This window comes from Cicer arietinum, chromosome 7 (genome assembly GCF_000331145.2).
Source record: "Cicer arietinum cultivar CDC Frontier isolate Library 1 chromosome 7, Cicar.CDCFrontier_v2.0, whole genome shotgun sequence".
Taxonomy (NCBI): domain Eukaryota; kingdom Viridiplantae; phylum Streptophyta; class Magnoliopsida; order Fabales; family Fabaceae; genus Cicer; species Cicer arietinum.
The window spans coordinates 43,704,540-43,711,093 of NC_021166.2; the positions used below are offsets into that span (position 1 = coordinate 43,704,540).

General features: G+C 30.1%; 1 pseudogene; it reads right to left on the bottom strand.

Annotated features, from left to right (window-relative positions):
- Positions 1-2,064: 2,064 nt before the first annotated feature.
- Positions 2,065-6,554, bottom strand: LOC105852644 (protein FAR1-RELATED SEQUENCE 5-like; annotated as a pseudogene).

The window sequence follows — 6,554 nt, forward strand, 5'->3', positions numbered from 1 at the left end:
ATTAATAACTTCTAACAAATATCTCAAAATAACTAGATATTTGTTAAATTACCATTTCACTCATAACGCATTAAATTCTTCGCAAAAGATTCACCGCAGTTAATTTAATTTATTTATCGACGAGTAATTCTAAACGGCATCAAAATATCTTTTTGATCATATAAACTGCAAAATATTATTAACTTTGGCTAAAAAGCCTCCGAGCCAAAATCTAAAATATACAAAAATACATAAAGTATACTTTAAAATTATGGGTCTTACACAAACACCCTTTAAATAATAAAAAATAATTTTTAATATATAAAATTAAATTTTTTTTCATGGAAAAATCACTTATATGTAACATCCTTGCTTATTTAATTTGTTCATCCTCTTCATTCACTTTCTCTATGCCGCATCTTTTTATAGACTTAATCATACATGCTTGACATCTATGGTTGATGGTTCTTTTTGCGGGGTAGGATAAAAAACATTATAATATATTAATATTAGAGAGATTTCTTAGATAATATTTATCTTTGAAATTGTCGGTAGTTTTTAAGTTGTATTATTTTGGCCAATCATAAACCTCCTTATTATTGAATTATACTTATGATCATCTTAATACACATTAATATTTTATAATTGATAAAAAGAATATTATAAATTAGAAATTGATTTAAGATTTTGTATTATAAATTTACAATAAAAATTCTAGAAACTATAAACACATTCACTAATACATGTCTTGTGGACACACGAGTACATATACTAGTTAACTAAAATAAAAGCAAAATATAAAAGAATAGAGATAAATGAGAGAAACAATGAAGATTTATTTATTTTTTCACAAATAAAAAGAGAAGAATATGATCTTTGTATTATATTTTTTTAAATATTTTATATTGTTACAAATAGTCTTATTTAATTGATACAAATTTAATAACTTACAAATATTTAAATGGTACCATAACGTGTCAATTATCATTCCACTAACTTTAAAGATTAAAGATTTTAGTAATGAAAATTATTACATATATCTATCAAATACTTCAAATATCATATCGTCTATATTTAGTGTTCAATTATACATACTAGAAAAATCAAAATAATAATACCTCCGGGTTTTTTATGAAATACCCTTAGAAATTTTGGATCACACATGTAACATTTAAATGTGTTAGGGCTATTGTGTTAATATTTCATATAAGGTTTATGGCTAAAGAGATAATTGGCATGAAAAATATCGTGTAGATATTATGTTTATGATCGGTATAAATAGAAATAATAAAATTTAGATAGTGGTCACTCACGGTGAAGAGCATGTAATTATTATAAATAAATAATTATGATCCCCTCTTGTAGACACAATGTTATAAATCTCTCAGTAACTTTGAACATCATTTTCATTAAAAAATTTATTGGGCCAAAAATTGTTCCAGCAAAAATTTAAATTCGAGTACTCTCGATCGACTCATCTTTAACTAAAATTCATTAACCACTTGAGTCCAATCGCTTGGTTTATTTTCATCAAAAATTTTGGATACTTTAGATACGTTTTCAGCATTCATTATCTTGAAAATAAATCATGTTTCTGGTTAATGTTGATATACTTTATATGATAGTAAAGGGTTAAAAACATATGTCTTTTTGATAGAAAAATAAGCTTCACTGCTCGTACTAAAATAAAAATACTATACCGTTTTTGGTTAATGTTGATTTACTTTATATGATATTCAAGGATTAAAACACATGTTTTTGATAGAAAAAATAAGCTTCATTCCTTTGTACTAAAATAAAATCAGTACAATCCGATATAAAGATTAAGAAAAAGAAAAACATTTTAATCATACATATAAAAATTGGAGTCCAAATTTCTTCTATTTCCCAATCTTCATTTCTTGTCAAGTTTGCTTTTTGGATGAGCGACACGTGACAACTAAAATTTCAACGGTTGAAATTTAATTAAATACTAAAAACCAATTTTAATTAATTAAAAATAAATAAAAACACGTAAAAAAGAAAAACAAAATTCCTTTTCCATCCTCCCTTCGTCGCCCCTAGCATCACAGTTAGTGGTAACGTTCACCTTTCGTCCCTTCGAGTCACCTCATTGTCTCTTTGTCTCTTCGTCGCTCCACTGCAACACCATCGCACCATTGCTCCATTGCAATATTGTCGCACCGCTGCAGCACGTTGCATCGCTACATCACCATTGCACTGTTGCAGCACTGCAGCTCCACTGCAACATTACTACAGGTCTTTGTTCAAATAATCTCTTCTCTTTTGATCTTATAAGTTCTATACTCGTCGACTCCATCATTCTCTATTCACGACGGCGCCGCTTCAGTGCAGCGCCTCATTGTTGTTGTCTCGCCTTCACCGCCATGCCCTACCTTTTTGCTTCTAATAGTAACGTTTTTAAAGCCAAGTCAATTATGTCACCGCAAGATATGGGAAAATTGAAAGAGTATATTCAAGCAATTACGTAGGTGATTAACAATTGAGCAATTGTCTTAGAAGCAATTAAAATGACATTCCTCTTATAAGTTCAATTGCAAATTAGCATTACATTAGAAGCTGTAGAGTATTCTAATAGAAAAAATGTAAATTTTGTATCATAAGGTATTTTTTCAGCAAGCTTCATAAGCTTTGAAGCATTTTGGTTGATTTTCTAGTTTTGTACACAAAATGAGAGCAAAAGGAACTTGGATTCAATCAAATTGGTTATGTACTGGAATTGATCAAATTGGCCCTGTATTGGAATTGATCAAATTAGTTTTATACTGGAACTTCATCCTCTTGCGCCGCCTCTCTATCTCTTTGTCGCGCCATCACCGCTCCACTGCAGCACTGCTGCTCCGATTATACTGCTTCACATCTTTGTTCAAGTAGTCTCTTCAAGTCTTTTACAACATTTTTATCATGTTTCTTTTATATTGTTCTTATACTCTAGTTCTCATTAGAATCATATTATGTTTATCATTTTTCTTTTTATAGGTTATTTGTTTCAACCAATTTGATGGCATTTTGATTCAATCAATTTAGTTATGTGGAATTGGGTCTGCATTATGAGTTTCCTTTTAGTTCAACCAAATTGGTTATGTGGACTAGATTCGACCAAATTGAAAGACATTTTAATATGAATTATTAGGTTCCATTTAATTACACTTGTATTCTCACATATTTTCATGTAACTTGGATTTTGTATTGGATAATTATGCTAACAATTGTAATTGAAAATTGAAATTAACACTCCTTTAATTATAATATTTATGAGTTTTGTACTTGATAACACAAAAGATTGTTCAAACTAACACCAAGTGATTAAATTGCATAACTTAACAATATTTTCTTTGAATATTTTTAATAAAATAAACTTTGTTGATTGAATTATCATTGAATAAGTAAGTTAATATTTGACCCTCACTTTTTGGGAATAATCAATAACATAAAAGTAGTGTCAAAACTATCAATGCAAAGTTGCAAAACAATCAAAACATAGAAAATAATTAAGCCAGTAAACATAAAACATAAAGATGCACACACAAAACTATCACATTTTTAATGTATAGAATATGCCTCATAACAAAGTCTCATTAAAATTGTTTAAAAGAAATTTTGAAATTTTAATGCGTCAACTTGACTTAATTTTTTCATTTGAGTTGTAGTTTGATGTTGAATTCCATTGTCAACTTGGCTTAATTGTGTCATTTGAGTTGTAGTTTGATGTTAAATTTCATTATAAACTTGACTTGATTGTGTCTTTTTCATTGCCAACAGTGTCCACGTTGTTGTCAATTTCATCATTTGCAATTGATATGGATACGTGAATCATTCTACTTGATTCCTCATTCACATCATTTTTTGTCAATTTATCATCAATTATTTTGTTGGACTCTTCATAAACTTTGGACAAAAATATGTAACATAAGATTCTAAAGCTCTGTTGGTCAATTTAATCATTTGATGACATAATTCATTGTATCGTTTCATGAAATGGGCTTTTATGTCCAATTCAACATGTTTCACTTTTCAAACATGATTACTTCCCAACCTTACATCTCTTGTCCATCGCTTTAATATATAATATTAAGGAATTAACTTAATATTCATGACATTTAAAAATTTCAAAGCACGATTGCATAAGATACCATGTGTCTCAAATTTACGACAATCACAAGCAAATTTTTTATCCACAAGATTTCCCATTTCTATCCTCTCTTTTATGTTATCATAATTTGTAATAATATACAAACCTTCTTTCGAATCCTTTATGAAAGTGTCTTGATACTCCTCATATTTCTCTTGAAATTCCTCAAAAAAAATTGGAGAGTAAACATTTCCAGCTTGTACAAGCATACGAGCCTTCTTCATTTTCAATCTAGGTAGTTTATGTCTTGACTCAAAATCAATTTCTGACTCATTGTTCCATTTTCCATTTACAACCCTTTTAAAGTGTGTAAAAAATTGTACTAAATTTAAATCTGATTTCAAATGGTTTTTCAAGCCAGCGTTAAAGCTCTAACTTAATTGAGTAGATCTCATATTTGCAGTGAATGTTTTCCGAACATAAGCCCATGCCCATTTTTTCTTCAATTGAAAAATCATATGTAGTCACGAATCTTTCGAAACATTATGCTCAACAAGTAGCCTCTTCTTCGTGTAGATCTATGCATGTTTCAAAATTTAAGTAAAATTGCGGACTCTTTTATATAGATGATTTACATGCCTTAGAGCATTTTGTCTTGTATGCCAAGTGCACAACCAATGATATGTTTCTGGCACAACTAAAGAAATAGCCTTAGCCATTACATCATCTTGATATGTTAGAATGGTTTTTGGCTTTTATCCACCCATTGCTTTGAGAAAAGTTTCAAATAGCCACTGAAAAGAAGGAACTGTTTCATCATATAGCAATGCGACCCCAAAAATGATTGTTTGCTTGTGATTATTAAGTCCAACAAAAACTCCCAATGGTCGACAATCCTTATTTGTCTTGTATGTAGTGTCAAAAGTGATGACATCTCCAAAGTACCCATAATCATTTATCATTTGTGCATCTGTCCAAAATATATTTGTTATTTGTTCATCAACATCCATTTGAAATTCATAAAAGAATGACAAATTTTCACTTTCTTGTTTGAAATACATCAATAATGCATCCACGTCACCATACTTTAATGATTGCTTCCTTTTGGTTCGAAGATAATTCTTAAGGTCTTGTCTTGTAAAATCAATAGTCTCTATTTAACCGACTTGCTTGGACATATATTCATGAAAATCTTTTGGTCTTAATCCAAACTCTTCTGCCAATACGATATGTGATGTTTGTGCCACAAATATGTGTCGATGAGGATGAATCATATGAACATATTCTAGTGGCTGAAGAGGGTGATTATGTTGAGCTACAAAGTCAACAACTTTATATTTCCCAATCTTTCGATCAAGTGAAATAACCATATGTGGTTTACATCACGTTCTAGTTTATGCTCTATGCTCCCCTACTGGGTGACCTCATTTGCCAACACCTCGAATACCTTCTTTGAAACATGTGAATCTTCTTGAAGTCAAAATTTCATCTTTTTTGCTTTTATTTGCATATTCTCGACGGATACCAAATCCAATTCTTTTACTGTATTCATTATAAAATCCGTAAGTCGTCGCCTTATATTCAAACTTCACTTTCATGTGTGGTTGACTATTGTCATTATTTTCTTGCACATTTTTGTCATGTATATTATTCACCCATTTATCTACATAGTCAACTAGTGAATTTGATGATGGATTCGTGTTATCTGAGAATGAATGAAGTTATCTTGTTAATATCATTATGCTTGTTAAAAAATAATATTATTATGCAAAAATCATAAATAAATAAAAATAAGATGTATGAATACAAATATAAAATGTTAAAAAAAACAAAAAAAAATGTAACAAGAAAAAAAAACGATAAAATAAAAGGAAAAAACATGTAAACACGTTGCTATAATGAAAACCACAGGGAAAAGACTATATAAATAAAAAAATATATGAAAAAAAGATTTGATAAAATCAACAAGAACTTGTAAGATCTAAAGAGAAGAAATTATTTGAATAAAGACATGTAGTAATGTTGCAATGGAGTAGCGATGATGAAGCGGTGTGGCGGTGCTGCAGTGGAGCGACGCCGGCGCGACGAAGAGATAAAGAGGCGACACAAGCGGACGAAATTCTAGTACATAACCAAAATGATCAATTCCAGTACAAAGCCAATTTGATTGAATTAAAATTCCTTTTATTTTTCATGGTAGCGACAATATTGGCTTTGAAAACGTTAGCAAGAACTTGTAAAAGATTTGGCAAAATAAAAAAGACATGATAAAAAGGTTGCAAAAGATTAGGCAAAATCATCAAGAACTTGTAAGATCAAAAGAGATTATTTGAACAAAGACCTTAAGTAATGTTACAGTGGAGCGGTGATGTAGCGGTGCATCAGTATTGCAGTGGAGCAACGATGCGATGGTGCTGTAGTGGAGCGACACCCGTGCGACGAAGACATGGAGAGACGATGCGAGGGGGCGAAATGTGAACAT